Source organism: Mytilus edulis, chromosome 7 (assembly GCF_963676685.1).
Source record: "Mytilus edulis chromosome 7, xbMytEdul2.2, whole genome shotgun sequence".
NCBI classification, from domain to species: Eukaryota; Metazoa; Mollusca; class Bivalvia; order Mytilida; family Mytilidae; genus Mytilus; species Mytilus edulis.
The window spans coordinates 55,948,744-55,966,113 of NC_092350.1; the positions used below are offsets into that span (position 1 = coordinate 55,948,744).

Genomic DNA, 17,370 nt, shown 5'->3' on the forward strand with positions numbered 1-17,370 from the left:
TTAACTGTGGCGTCCCGACACACAAACACACTTTTACTCATACATGGTATATATATATATATACAATATTTTTTTTCTTTTTCATTATATGTTTCTTTTTTGTTGTTTTTTTTAACACATTTAAACAAATTCAATGTCTATGCATTCTCATTCGAAATATGAAAATCATTTATAATGGCAAAATCTTTAATATCATTCTCTTTTACCCACATGGTCTCACCATTCTCATACTGTACAAAATAATGTTTTTCTTATCTCTTAGACTCATTTCGTGATCGCATTGTATCTAAAATTTCCACCATTGTATTGTCATTATTTTCAATTGAATCAATGTTCGGACCAATATCTCCTTCATCTGTAATGGGCCTATCATCAGGATCTACAAATTGTTTGATGCGATTAACATGTATAGTTTGTTCTGACTTTTTCGAATCACACATTTGAATTTTATAGTTCACATCTGAAAATTTATCAATAATTATATATGGTCCATGCCAATTAGGAACAATTTTGTCGATAGTCATGGTTTTATACTTGGATTAAAAACCCATATCTTTTCACCAATAGCATAGTTAATCACACCAGACTTCAAGTCATACTGTTCTTTTTGCTTCCTCTGAGCTGCTTGTAAATTGTTTTTGGCTAGTGTAAATGCCTCTTGCAGTCTAGTCACCCTTCATGATTTGTAATCGTCACTCGAGGTATACGTTATAGTAGGCGGACCCGTCACTGCTTCCACTGGTAGTACCGGATCACGGCCATGCATTAAGAAAAACGGAGTCTCTTGTACACTTTCGTACAACGATCAATCCAAAAGGAATAAACGTGTTCCAATCACGCTAGTGTCCACTAACATACATTGATAACATTGCGGTTAATGTTCCGTAAAACGTTCCAATAAGCCATCTGTTTCAGGATGGTATGCTGTTCTATAAGTTTACAAATTTCTTTCATAAGGCTTGTTCGAAAGTTTTTAACTGTCTTGGAGCCCAATGACGCCAAACTACTTCAATACACATTATCATTAACATAATAACATTTCCTAAATCTACGTTGCATGAAAAATCACACAGAATATTTAATTCTATAATACACGGATACAAACAATTTCTAGCTACATAAACATTATACACAAAATCACACTTATTTTCCAAAACACTGACTGTTGATTCCATATCAACTAACATTACACACTTTTCACATTTACTCATCATCCTCTGATTTTGGCGACACAAAAACTTCGGATTTGAATAACATGTATTACCATTTTACCTTAGAACATCTGAAATAATTTTGGCGAGATAAGAATTTTCAGTACTAATTTTCACATCCTTTAGAACAGACGTCGCGACAGACGAATTTCCGAAATTCCATATTCAGTAGTAAATTCCACATCATTCAGAACAGACGTCGCGATAGACGAAGTTCTGAAATCTCTACTTTCATCACTTTCTCACACATAAAATCGTCATTCATCCCCAGACCACACAACTATAGGGACATAATATTAACAAACAGAGACATAAATTATATGGCTTCTAATTATAAATGATTACAGTTAAAACACAGCTGCATCATACATTAAATTTAACGGTCAATCAGACAGTTTTCTAAAGTTCACTAAAGCAATAAATCTACAAATACTTAAAACTCTTTACTATAATAGTAAATTATTGTGGGCAATTAAATACCGATCTGATAAAAATAAATGTGCAAAGTTTCACCCTTTAACATTCTGTAGGGTAGGGTTTAGCACCGATCAAAAATGCTTTACCCCGCCACATTATAATGTACCTGTCGCAGGTCAGGAGTCTGTAATTAATTAATTAATTAATTGTCGTTTATTTACATGTATTGTATTCCCATCAATTAGGACTTTTGCTATATTGCTTTGACCCAAATTTTGCCTCAGTTTAGTTTTCTTTGTCCACATTCCTAGAGTTATACAGTATACATTAAATGTATTAGGGAGCAAAGAAAATTTATAAGGCAACAGATCAGTTGAAATTTTACCAAAAAAAGAGCTTGTAGTCGGACCACTAAGAAAAAAAGATATCAATTGAATACATCAAATGATCAGCCTATCTTATCACCATTCACTTAAGGGGTATTAATTTTAATATCTATCTGAACAGAAATTCAAATGAATTCATGTTTATATCTGACCTTAAATTAGTGGATATTATATAAAGTTTCATCAGAGTTATAGATAGATAGTAAATCAATATCAGATTCAATATTCACCTGATGCATCTTTTTATATCTTTCTATTTATATGATATATAAACGATGTATTTACAATAAAAATGATATAATGTTAGTTTATATATTGAAGGTGTACAGATAACAACCAATGTATCAACAAAGGTTGATGGTGCTGTTTATGCAGGGAATACAGCTGATATCATGAACTACACTATTGACGTAAATAGATATAACCTAGGCCTTAGTGAAATAAAGTCTTTAGTGTTTGAAATAAAGGCATGCTATAATGCACATGTCCTTCTGTCAAGTTATGATGTCAGAAACTCGTCAAAACCATTGTATGAGATTAGCATTGGTAATTATAATGTCTATTCGTACATTGACTACCGCACAAACGATTCGCTCCATCCTGAAAGTTTCAAATATGTAGTCTTTGACACCGTGGATATACTGAACTGCACTGTTTAAATATCAGTCTGGATTAGTTGGGCGGATGGAGAAATTAAATTAGGAACTGGGGTTGTTGTTGGTGAAAACGTTTTGGGAAATTTGACAAATACAGATCATTTTGAAGTGAGAAGTATTGGAGTATTTATAGACAGAGGCATAATAGGAAATTGGACAATACAACTTGAAGGTAATTTCAAAATTTGTATTCCATTTGCTATGTTTTTATTTTGTCTCAATTCATAAAATGCATATGAGGTTTATAATATATATTTTTCATTGATGAGAAAAAACGTTTGCATATGTTTTTCTTTTCGATTTGAACAGTTTCTGTCCAAATTTGATTTTCATGTTTTGTTCTTGTCCGTTTAAAACTACATCAATTTACTTTACGCATCTTTACATTGTATCTGAATGTTAAGTGAAAACGGCATGCATTACATTTTCATTTACATCTTGGTGGATTGATCAATTTTGATACAAATATATCTCATTCGATTAATTTCTTTTTCTCATCAAAAATTGAAAAACGGGTTAAATACAGTTGCACATAACATTAAAAAAATACATTCTTACAATTCTGATACCCGCATTCTGAATTCAGTTGAGGGGCTTCTATATTCTCACGACAGCCAATATGTCATTATGAAAATATACAAAAAAAAAATGTTTTTGTTAAAAAAAAATGCAAATACAATGTAAAATGAACATATTATGTTCAATAATGGTAATTTGCATGTGCTCACCAAAACATTGAAGCAAAAATATATAAAACAAATCAGCATTTCTGTGCATTGTTTGAAATTGATATATAATAGACAAGTTGGACGTGGAGAACTAGTGCTGAACTTTAGTGTACACTTTTTATTTGCGATAGATTACGCGAGGCGACGAAAAACAATGAAAAGGTAAAGTTTTGCTCGGAGCATGTTTTATTGTCAGAACTTATTTGTTTTAATTTCAAATTTCTTTTTTTTGGGGGGAGGGGGGGGGGGGCAGGAATTCGTTTTGTGAGGTCTGATTGGATTGATTTTTTTATAGACGGGATAAGTGAGATTTATTTGCAGTACATTTATTTTGTACTAACTTGGATATGTCAAAAATATAATTGAACATTTTTCGTTGAAATCCTAAATATAGTCATAACAATTCGAACTATTCAAACTTTTATACTATAACTTTCCTGATAGATTAATCTATGAAACGACAAGTCCATATTCTGACTATAGATTTCTATATCTAATATGGCAATGATAATACCTTGAATATATGTACAAAATACTTTTTTGTTTTTGATACTAATTATAATTCGAGATCCAATCATGAATATCTACATGTGCAAAACAAGGGAAAAGTAATAAATGTATTTAAAACGAAATGTGTCTATACATATTTACTTCCTTAAAAAAAGGATTTTAACCAGCGACATATCTGCTTTTTCGTTCATACTCGTTTGCTTTCTTCGATATATTACTGATATATTCTATATTTCCTATTCAGTTGATTAGATATTCGATATATATCATGGTGACCTGTTATTGTAAATAGGTGATCCAGTTAAATTACGTTCTGCTCGAGCGATTTCCGTGAAAAAATGTTGCCCATGTATGAAGAAAACTTATTGAAGGTCTGTGCTTTTATCGGGATATTTTATAACAATGCTTGAATCTTTTCATGAGATATTTGGTAGTATAATAAAAAGTTGAGAATCTATTTTGATTTGTTTCTATCTTCAAAATTGTTTCTTTCAAATAAAAGTTGCTTCTAAAAATGTCTCATGATTTATATATGTAATTCTGTAAAATAAAACTGATTATATTTAAAACTGTTGCGTCCTATCAGACGGACTTATATATAGAGGGTTTATACCTATTTTTTTTTTGGCAGATGAATCTAAATTTTGGTAACGGGGGATTGATTTTTTATTAATTTTTTTTAGATTAGTTGATTCAGAGTTCCAGTATATCTGAATTCGTTTCCTCCAAACTTTATTTCATTGTGGGAATTAAGAAATGAAGCACCATTTTGATTTACTTATCGGTTTGTCATTTAGCTACACTAGTAACAACTAAATGTTTGCCCATATCATTAAAGCTCATCAAAATGTTGCATACTTCTGGTAAGGGACTTTGTAATTTATTTGTAACACCCTGTTAATCTTTGTTATATTATATTTTAAAGGTAATACACACACTTGATTAGTATGATAAACAAGTGCCAGACCGTTAGTCCGTTACTAGTACGTTCCTCCATTCGTTCATCCGTCGATATATCGAATGATAACTTTTGTTCGTTTTTAGAAACTTTAAAACAACTTTGCAATTGTCAAATAAAGCTGCCTTTTCATTTGTTTTATTTTGATTTTGCCGTTCCGAACATTAACACATAAGATTATTTAAGTGTTCACAAACTGTTCACTAAATCCAGTATTCCTATTATTTCCAATCTTTACATTTTGTGGTATTTGAAAAAAAACATTCTCCTTTCCGATTTGTTGTTTAAGAAATACGGATTTTCACGGCATTTTAAGGAAATCTTTCACAAATCTCGACCTGACGCCAGTATGTGTGAATTAATTTCATCCAAACTTTATGTCATTTTGGGTATTAAAAATGAAGCACTGTTTTGATTTATTTGTCGATTTGTCATTTAGCTACACTAGTAACAACTAAAATTATCCCTTATCAGTAACAGCTCATCAAAACGTTGCTAAATTCTGGTAGGGGACATTGTTATACATATGGGACAACATCCCTAATGCGCCTCGAAATGAGGAACTCAAAAGTCACGTGTAAAGAAAAAATCTCTGTGTAGTGATATTGGACATGTTTCTATTTTTAACAAATGACTGAACTTAATTATTTGTGGTGATTAGGAAAGTAGAGGAACATAGACTAAAATGTGTAAAAACTATGGAGCTATTGAATGTGTTCAAAGTATTAAATTTTCAAAGAACTTATTGTGTTAAAAAGGGGATATTTTACCACAAGGAACCGCATCACAAAAGGATGTTCGGAGTTTGCTAATTTGCGGAAAAAGTAATCTCACTTCGTACCCCGAAAATTTAACCACATATGTGAAAATGTCACAGCTTCGAAACGAGCTATCATACATATCCAAGTTTACGATATGGACTGAGCTACAGGAAAAAACGTTACCATTACCGCCTATGTAAAAACAATTAAAGATATTGAGCCAATTTACAAAAAAGATTAATCAGAAGTTTTTAGAGTGATCTATGGATGATTTCACCTTGTACACCCGGAAAAAGTGTGAAAATGATGGTTAGTACTTTTTTAATTTATACCTAGATATCCCAGATGATTTTAGATAACCATTATAGATAAATACCAGCAAATACTCAATGAAATTTTCGCTTTTAAAATGCATTACTGGCACGGGGCTGAACACTTTTTTAGGCACAATTCTAACTTTGTTTACACCCCCGAGAGATCCGAAAGGAATTTGTTTATGAATTGAAAAAGGCATAGACTAACATAATAGTTTTAGCTGTAAGTAAACATGACACAATACAGTCTTTGTTATGTAATTATCACTCCGGTTTACAGGAATAACTGATAATCAAGGGAGATAACACTCATACGAGTAAAGTGAAATACATCATCACATGTGCTTTTATCCAATAATTTGACCCATGGTCAGTAGATATCATATGCAGTTAATAAACAGTCAAACATGTACATGTATTAAGGATGTAATGCACACTAGCAAATCACAAGATATTGTCTTTTCTCAGTGAAAAAGGGAGAGGATCAACAAAACTTTTGAAAACAATATTGCTGCACCTTTTCAACTATTAAGCTAGTTAGCTAGCACTCGTTGCTGCTAATATAAAAGATTTAAATGAAGGTTGATAAGCCACAAGGGAGAAGCATTTTTCTTTCTTTGCGATAAAACTTTCAAGAATTTGATTTTTGCTCTCTCAATAATACTTATGTATCTAAACCAAATAATAACACAGTAATTTTTTTGTCTTATTTCAGTTCCAAACATATCATTACTTTTTAACCTGAGATGGCAAACTACAGGTTTTAAAAAGTCCTGAATAACTGGTAAGCATTTTGTTTTATTTGGCAAGTTCTAAATTGTTTATTTATGGTATTTATGCAATTCAAATTACAGTCGGTATGTTAAAAATATACTGATATGAAAACTGTTGCTATGGTCTTGGTATTAAATGAAAATGCTTGGTTACTGATCTTTTCGACTCCATATTTCAAGTTAAACCTTGCGGCAACTGTTCTTCATGTAACACTGCAAACTATAATTAGCATAATTTTGATATGTCGTTAGTTAATGACGCCATATTACGTGTGATGCCACAATGTTTCCTTTAAAACATCATGCCGATATCTCACTGATAAAAGATTTTCACTGAAATACATGTAAAAACATTTTTTCTCAAATAGAATTATGTAAAAGAACAAGTTTTGAAAATTTGCACTTCATTGCACTCTAATTATATGATTCCAATGACTTTTACAGTAGTTTATAGTGTATCTAACGTATAAAATACAAGGTTTCCACTGGCTAGAACAATTAAGTATTTTGGTGTTTTTTTATGAAATCTTCATTTTTGCATAATTTCTCTGTCAAAATGTACTTTTAGGCTCCAGAAAATTTTATTGAATGCTTTAACAGGGTCTGTGTGTTGTAATTTAAGGTTACATTCAGATGTTTTGTCCTTCTTTTGACTAGTGAAGGTATACTGGAAGAAATTAATTATGCATACACTTTGTATTCAAAATAAATAAATATAGCGATAAAAGTGTCATTGCCTTATAGTGCTGAAACAACTTTATTTTTTTTTCAGAAATGGACAAAAATACATAGATTTATTCAGAATGTCATACCGATGAAGATCACATAAAAATATTTGGAAAAATCAGAGCTATGGATTGCAATATGGGACAACATCCATAATGCGCCTCGAAATGAGGAACTCAAAAGTCACGTGTAAAGAAAAAATCTCTGTGTAGTGATATTGGACATGTTTCTATTTTTAACAAATGACTGAACTTAATTATTTGTGGTGATTAGGAAAGTAGAGGACCATAGAATAAATGTGTAAAAACTATGGAGCTATTGAATGAGTTCAAAGTATTAAATTTTCAAAGAACTTATTGTGTTAAAAAGGGGATATTTTACCACAAGGAGCCGCATCACAAAAGGATGTTCGGGGTTTGCTAATTTACGGAAAAAGTAATCTCACTTCGTACCCCGAAAATTTAACCACATATATGAAAATGTCACAGCTTCGAAACGAGCTATCATACATATCCAAGTTTACGATATGGACTGAGCTACAGGAAAAACGTTACCATTACCGCCTATGTAAAAACAATTAAAGATATTGAGCCATATGCAACACCCTGTAAATCCTTGCTATATTGTAACAAATGAAGGGTTAATATTACACTTTTTAACTCAACCAGGAGGATGGGAAGAATCGTTTAACTCAACGGCATTGTGAAGAAACAGATTTGTAATAAACGAGTTACGTAACAATGATAAATATTTCACCACTATTTTTACTTGTTATTTCAATAACAACAAATGCACATCCAGCTTTCAACAGATAAAACAATGCAACGGGTGGTCAATATAAAATGTAGTTGACGGTTCAAAGTACTGATTCAGACTGCCATGTTATTCTGCAGGCTCCTATTAGCCTATTTTTGCACTGACAATGACGTTAAGAAAACGTCAAATCATGCAATCAAAGGGAACGTTTCTTACGTCTTTTGGTTAGTAACGTTTAAAAAGACATACAGATTGTGTTAATCTTTAATAAAGAAACTGATCAAGTTGTCCTTATTTTACCCTTCTTGTCCGAGTTGAATTTCAAAGCAAATAAAACTAAGAGAACATTTCAATATGTTCTATCATAAATATAGACAATGTTAATGAAAAGGGAGGCACACTCATAATAAATACTAAATTTTTCAGCATTGATAAGGTATTAACTTGAACAAACAATGATATTGAGATCGCAAAGTGAAAGTACAGAACGGTGTCACTAGTACTGCGGATGTAAACAAGTTGAATCACTATTTAACAGGATATTCAAAGTATTTCATAGGTGACCATTGCCAAGAAATACATATAAACCGGTCCATATCGTTTGAAAAGTATAAATGGTTTAAATCCTGAGTATGAAAGTCAATGCATTTATCAGTTTTTGTGCACACCCGAGAAGTCGACCCACCTGGCAATATTCAAATAACTATATGTTTATATAGAATTAAAAACACGTTAAATAATGACTATTATAAATGTCATACACACACATGATAATATACTTTTTTACATAATTCTTGGATTTTGTATATACGATTCAATTCTTGCGAAATAACCAATGTATTCTTTGGAATTACAATTTCAATATGCACCATAAAGGTGTATCGTGCGCTGTTTGCTCAGTTTTATTATATTTGTTATAACCACATGAATGTCAATTTTTGAAACAGTCTTGTAATAAGTGCATGTATAGCTAAGTATATATCATTTTCATGGTTGTTTTTTTCTATAGAATTACATTTTATGATTCATATTTTAGTATGTACATAAGCATACCGTACTAGTTTGTGTGCAATTTTGTGGATAGAACGTAACAGATATGAAGCATAACAATTCAAAGAAGTATTCTTCTGTATCTCATGTCATAGATGCAAAAAATAAAGCTTATGAATGACATAACAGTAATATTATAAGCTTATATTTTTTGACAAAATCGATTGATCACTTGACCATAACATATGCAGTTAAACATTATTTTATAGAAATATGAAACTGCACACGACTTTGTAGTGCACAGCATTTATGTTTAATTTAAATGAATTCGAAACCAGTTACCTTCGTAATGTTCGAGAAGAAAACGTCTTCATATGCTATAGGATTTTGAATAATGCTTTCGAATAAATAGAAAAAACAAATTTGATACAGTTTCAGACTTTGCTGGATATTTTGACAGCAGATGTGAAATTTCAAAGACTTTTATGAGTTACAATTTCAATAGCGCCATTAACAGGTTTATGTTGTCCGAAACACTTATTTACACTTACATCCCCTTTTATTAAAAAAACTGCCCTGTAATTCGTTAAGGGCTTGGTATTGCATATTCGTTTACACCTTTCAAGACTGTTGAGCATTGCTATCTCCATCAAATAGGTTTTTTTATACGCCCGTTTCAGGGACGTATTATGGTATACCGTTGACAGTCCGTCCGTCTGTCCGTCCGTCGTCAACATGTCGGACATTAACTCAAAAATGCTTTAACCAATATGCATGAAACTTTGGTGAATTGTTTATATCTTTTGACGTGAGCTCCCTTTCGTGTTGTTTTTTTTTATAAATTTCCGATTTACCGTTTCCGAGTTTTGGGGTTTTATTCGTTAATAAGGGGGGATTTTCCAGTTTTCTGACAATAACTCAAGAATGCTTTCACCAACTTGCAAGGAATTTTGGTGAATTGTTTATATCTTTTGACATGAGCTCCCTCTAGATTTTTATAAATTTTAGATTTTACTTTTCCCAGTTACAGGGTTTTACTCATAAAAAAAGGAGATTTTCCAGTTTTCAGACAATAACTCAAAAATGCTTTCAGCAGTTCTCATGAAACTTTGGTGAATTATGAATAGCTATTGATGTAATCTCTCTTAGGCTATTGATTTTCATAAATTTCAAATATGACATTGAGAAGAAATTGAACTTTATTTGTTTATAATCTGACAACAGATTAACTATGTATTGCGCAACAGCACAGTGCATTGCACAAAGCAAAAAATCTTTAATTGAATATAAATTCAATTCATATAACCAATTTCAAGTTCTTTGACTACATTTGTTCAGAAAGCTATAATATGTCAAATATTTATTTACAATCCTAATTCAGACCTGTATCAAGCTTGAATATTATGTCCATTTTTGCGTATCCAGCTGCGCTCAGCGAAGCAGTTTATCTTCTTACTAAAGGGAGAAATTATGCACGCAAGAATTTCTATATTTACAGTAGTACATTTGTACATATCGTCAAATGATATGTTTTTATCATTTTGATACCTGCATTCTAGGAACAGTTTTGAAGCTACTTTACTTTTACGAATGCCATTAGTTCCAAATGAAAACGATAAAAATGTCAGTTTTGTTCATATACTGTAAATTAAGAAATTATTGCGTACATTTATTATTGCGATTTTGTTATTTGAGACTAAAATGCGAGTTTAAACTTTTGCGATTATAACCCTGTCGCATTTTTCGCAATGATAAAAACATCGCAATAATTTCTGAATTAACAGTAATACAAATAAAATGTACAATGTTCATGTGCTGTGTATTTAAATAACTATATGATATTCAAATCATGCATCGTGTTTATATATACAAAAACGTTCTCAAAACTCATAAGATGTATATATCTTTTAACATAAAGGAAGTTCAATTTTGGCTACTTGTTTTGTTCTTTTAAACTGAATTGTTTTCAGTACTTCTATGTTTTTTTTCTGAATCATTGTTTTCCAAAATTCTATGACATTTGGTCACTGGTAGCATGGGTAGAGAGTTGTTTCATTGGCAATTATAATACATCTTGTTATTTTTAGAACACCTTAATGTGATAATTGAAATTATTACATGTATGCATCTGTTTGCTGTTCTTTTTAAAACTACTTAAGGGGGCTCGCGGTTCTAAATGAAATTTTTTATTTAATATAGGATTTCTCTATATTTGTCTATAAATGAACTTTATCTTATACTAAATAGAAAAATGAAATAAAAAAATGGGGTCACCGTTCATTTACGCTCACAATCTGCCTTCAAAAGAAGCATACATTTTTGTTAATTTCTGTAGAACTAATAGGAGAAATAGCGGTAATATCGAAATAAAAAGAGAACTAAATTACAGAAATCGCTAAAATTTTACAATTATTTTGATTTATTGATTTAGTTTGTCAATTCATTTTGTAATGAACACTTCCTGTTTATTTTCTTTTTAAATAAATCAAATCGACAGATTCCTGGCCTATGGGGCGAACGTGTGGGTGCGAATGTAATTAGATTCCGATACGAGCCATTTGTATCGTATTGTTAGCCTGTTAATCTGTAGGCCATCCCACTGTATACCAACCATCAACTTAAAAGGAGGGGGGGTACTGGTATTTTTTTTAGAAATTTTTTCTTCCTCAAAATTCAACACTATGAGGTATGGAGACAAATCAGATTTTTTTGTCATCTGGTTGACTACAATATTTGTTATCATCAGTTCGGGATCGGAATAATATTTTAGTAAAAAAACATCACAAACTTGAAGTCAAATGGTCGTTCTCTTATCATTTTTCAATTAATTATCTATATTAATCATTTTGAATTCTTCCAAATAAATGAAAATTATAATAACTACGAAAACATGAAAATTATAATAACTACGAAAACATGAAAATTATAATAACTACGAAAACTTGAAAATTATAATAACAACTAAAACATGAAAATTATAATAACTACGAAACAGGAGTACTGTCTAGACGTAATGACGGAATGATTAAACAGGAAACTACATGAACATGTATCTAATATATAAACTACCAAAACTTTTTTTCATTTACAAATAAAACCTGTATCAGAATAACAAGTACAAAAAGACATATACCGAAACTTTTTTCGTTTTCCAAATAAAACCTGTGTCACGGAACAACAAGTAAAACTAGAGGCTCTAAAGAGCCTGTGTCGCTCACCTTGGTCTATGTGAATATTAAACAAAGGAAGCAGATGGATTCATGACAAAATTTTGTTTTGGTGATGGTGATGTGTTTGTACATCTTACATTACTGAACATTCTTGCTACTTACAATTATCTCTATCTATAATGAACTTGGCCCAGTAGTTTCAGTGGAAAATGTTAGTTAAAATTTACAAATTTTATGAAAATTGTTAAAATTTGACTATAAAGGACAATAACTCCTTAGGGGTCAATTGGCCATTTCCGTCATGTTGACTTATTTGTGAATCCTACTTTGCTTAACATTATTGATGTTTACAGTTTATCTCTATCTATAATAATATTCAAGATAATAACCAAAAACAGCAAAATTTCCTTAAAATTACCAATTCAGGGGCAGCAACCCAACAACAGGTTGTCAGATTCATCTGAAAATATCAGTACAAATAGATCTTGACCTGAAAAACAATTGTACTCATGTCAGATTTGCTCTAAAGGCTGCGGTTTCAGAGTTATAAGCCAAAATCTACATTTCACCCCATGTTCTATTTTTAGCCATGGCGGCCATCTTGGTTGGTTGGCCAGGTCACGGGACACAATTTTTAAACTAGTTACCCAAATGATGATTGTGGCCAAGTTTGGTTTAATTTGGTCCAGTAGTTTCAGAGGAGAAGATTTTTGTAAAAGATAACTAAGATTTACGAAAAATGGTTAAAAATTGACTATAAAGGGCAATAACTCCTAAAGAAATCAACAGACCATTTTGGTCTTGTTGACTTATTTGTAGATCTTACTTTGCTGAACATTTTTGCTGTTTACAGTTTATCTCTATCTATAATAATATTCAAGATAATAACCAAAAACAGCAAAATTTCCTTAAAATTACCAATTCAGGGGCAGCAACCCAACAACAGGTTGTCAGATTCATCTGAAAATATCAGGACAAATAGATCTTGACCTGAAAAACAATTGTACTCATGTCAGATTTGCTCTAAAGGCTGCGGTTTCAGAGTTATAAGCCAAAATCTACATTTCACCCCTATGTTCTATTTTTAGCCATGGCGGCCATCTTGGTTGGTTGGCCAGGTCACGGGACACAATTTTTAAACTAGATACCCCAATGATGATTGTGGCCAAGTTTGGTTTAATTTGGTCCAGTAGTTTCAGAGGAGAAGATTTTTGTAAAAGATAACTAAGATTTACGAAAAATGGTTAAAAATTGACTATAAAGGGCAATAACTCCTAAAGAAATCAACAGACCATTTTGGTCTTGTTGACTTATTTGTAGATCTTACTTTGCTGAACATTTTTGCTGTTTACAGTTTATCTCTATCTATAATAATATTCAAGATAATAACCAAAAACAGCAAAATTTCCTTAAAATTACCAATTCAGGGGCAGCAACCCAACAACAGGTTGTCAGATTCATCTGAAAATATCAGGACAAATAGATCTTGACCTGAAAAACAATTGTACTCATGTCAGATTTGCTCTAAAGGCTGCGGTTTCAGAGTTATAAGCCAAAATCTACATTTCACCCCTATGTTCTATTTTTAGCCATGGCGGCCATCTTGGTTGGTTGGCCAGGTCACGGGACACAATTTTTAAACTAGATACCCCAATGATGATTGTGGCCAAGTTTGGTTTAATTTGGTCCAGTAGTTTCAGAGGAGAAGATTTTTGTAAAAGATAACTAAGATTTACGAAAAATGGTTAAAAATTGACTATAAAGGGCAATAACTCCTAAAAAAATCAACAGACCATTTTGGTCTTGTTGACTTATTTGTAGATCTTACTTTGCTGAACATTTTTGCTGTTTACAGTTTATCTCTATCTATAATAATATTCAAGATAATAACCAAAAACAGCAAAATTTCCTTAAAATTACCAATTCAGGGGCAGCAACCTATCAACAGGTTGTCCGATTCATCTCAAAATTTCAGGGCAGATAGATCTTGACCTGATTAACAATTTTACCCCGTCAGATTTGCTCTAAATGCTTTGGTTTTTGAGTTATAAGCCAAAAACTGCATTTTACCCCTATGTACTAGTTTTAGCCATGGCGGCCATCTTGGTTGGTTGGCCGGGTCACCGGACACAATTTTTAAACTAGATACCCTAATAATGATTGTGGCCAAGTTTGGTAAAAATTGGCCCAGTAGTTTCAGAGAAGAGGATTTTTGTAAAAGCTAACGACGGACGACGGACGACGGACGCCAAGTGATGAGAAAAGCTCACTTGGCCCTTTTGGCCAGGTGAGCTAAAAAAGAGATAGCACAGACTAAGTTTTCAAAATATATCTAACCTTGTAATGTCTGATATATTACCAGTTTTGAAACTCCAATTTTTGTTTATAATTGTATAAAGTAAATATTATATCAAAATGTACAATGATTGTATTTGAGTGGAAACACGAACAATATGGAGGCGTTTATAGCTATAGAACCTTTAGGGGACAATTACTATAAGTACTAAACATGCCAAAATTAGTAATAAAACAATTATATATTAGTTACAATATGACAAACTTATCTACAAATCGTAAATATTAATCATAACTAGTAAATTATCATACCTCAATAGACTAAGTATATCTTTATTCTGTGTTAGTTGATAGACAGCATTGCGTGACACTACTATACTTATAATAACAATATTTTAAAAATCTGTGAATTTTCAGATTTTTTATCAATGGTAAATATATTAGTACGAGTGAAATAAATATATATTCCCCTTAATCATCTAATTTCTTGTTCTTATAATAAAAATGTAGTATGTCTAAGTCTTCGAATTCCAAAAATATGTACAGTTTAAATTTGTATTATACTCGTATCTTACTCGTATTCATATACATTTTTACACCATATACAGTACAACGACAAATAAATTTGTTCAGAAACCAAGATACACACCTGCCGAAATGTCTTTGTTATCGAGCATACATGTACAAACATTAAATTGATGTACTTACAAATCTTTTTAAACTTTCAGGTTAATTTCGCATTTCAAGATCACAACTTGGCTTTTATGCTAAAAATTAAATGTAGTACATGTAACTCGAACTTTCAATAATATTTTTCTGATGTTTAAGTCGTATCCCTTTGTCTTGAATGTTTGACAAATTTTCAAGGTATTTCCATTTAAACATGTTAAAAACTATTTTTAGTATATTTATATATGGTTATATAGATCATAATTATAGAACAGTAAATAACTTCATTTTATTTAAACAAAAATGTTATAAAAGGAGATAAATACCTTTTCGTTTTTAGTTCTAATGCTGTTCAACATTTACAAATCCATGTTCTTGTTAAATTTCTTTGTGATCAAATCTCCACGCGATATCTATTCTATTAATCTGTCTTCTTTGTGTATTTACTAGGTAAACCCTGATGACGTACAAACTAGGATTTTCAGGTTTATTTTTAGCAACAAAACATGGGATTGTCCAATGAAAAGTTACTGTGAATTACGTATTTAACATACCTGTTTATACATCACCCAATCACCACGACAGGAAACTTCCGTAACTTTTTTCTATGGAACTGTTGTGTTCACACGAACAGAGGCGGATTTAGGGAGGGGGGAGTACCCGGTCCCCCATTTTTTAGGAAAAATTAAGTTGACTACGTAGGGAATCACTGAAGCATTACTGTAGCGGGCCCTCTCTTAGGAAGCAGAGGCGGATTTAGAGGGGGCCCAGGGGGGCCGGGCCCCCCTTTTTTGGGAAAAAAATTGGTTGCTTATATAGGGAATCACTGAAGTGTGACTGGAGTGGGGCCCCCTCTTAGGTCAGTCAGTGGGCCCCCACTTATGAAAAATTCTGGATCCGCCACTGACGAATAAGGACATTTTAATCCTTTTCTTTAAAATGAATGATGATTCTTAGTAAAACTATATATGGTATGGTCTACTTTTCTTCTTCCAATTCTTTCTTCAATTTAGAGATTTTTAAACTGGGTCTCCTATTTTCACCACTCAGGCTGCAATATAAGGTTAATGATTTTTTTCACGACAGGGTTAGGGCTACTTTTTAAATCAAGTTTTCATATATTCACAGCCTAACAATTTATATCCATACTTAAAACTGGATGATAATGATACATGTGATAGTGGGTGTATATTTAAAGTCCAGTGTCGAATTATGTGAATATTCAAGACGAGAACATGTTAAGTTATAGTTATTGACCAAGCAAGTCGGTATATACGATTTAATCTGCACAGCTCTGGTGACCCTAATAAACCCGAACGACGTAGGAGTTCGGGTTAAAGGGTCATGAATATTTACCGTGTTTAATTTGTAAGTGGTTTTTTATTAGACCTACACGATGGACCAGTTTTAAAAAGCTTTGCTTGTGTGTCAATTTTATTTTGCGCCAAAAAAATCTTTAATTTGCGCTACAAACCATATTTCATTGGCGCCAAAATGAAACATTTCAATTGCGCCAAAAATATAGTTAAATACAGGTAAATAGTATAACAAAATAGTTTTATTCACAAGATACTTTAAATGGTAAGTTTAAAACACACCAAATTGTGTTTTAAAATTAGTATTAAAAATCTCCTTTTCCTAAATTATAATAAAACATATTCTTAAAAGACCTAAAAGAAAGCACTATACACTGGAGTACAATCAAAAGTATGTTCTGACACAAGACTTGTAAGCAACGGTTCGTGTGTTCTCGTGTTCATTTGATAACCTATATAAGTACACAAATGTATGTGTGGTCATAATATATATATATATATTTTATTTAGAAATCTACCCCTTTACATCGGGGGCACCAGTCATCAGGGTAGAAGTGATGGTGCGTCTATACTATATTATTTACAATTATATACATTTTAGTTAATGGTTTCATTATAGAATGTCTTTGAAACAATAACATACATGGCACATTAATAAGACAAAAATAGAGATTTCTAAAATACATAATCATAATAAAAAAAACAATTTATAGAATGTTAAAATATACATGTAA

General features: G+C 31.6%; 1 long non-coding RNA gene across 1 annotated transcript in view; it reads right to left on the bottom strand.

The window, feature by feature from the left end:
• The window catches only part of LOC139481820 (uncharacterized), a 53,447-nt gene extending 37,676 nt beyond the window's left edge, over positions 1-15,771 (bottom strand). Inside the window, exon 1 of the long non-coding RNA XR_011654699.1 lies at positions 15,647-15,771. This is a non-coding gene — a long non-coding RNA (uncharacterized lncRNA). The remainder of the gene's footprint in view (positions 1-15,646) is intronic.
• Positions 15,772-17,370: the final 1,599 nt, after the last annotated feature.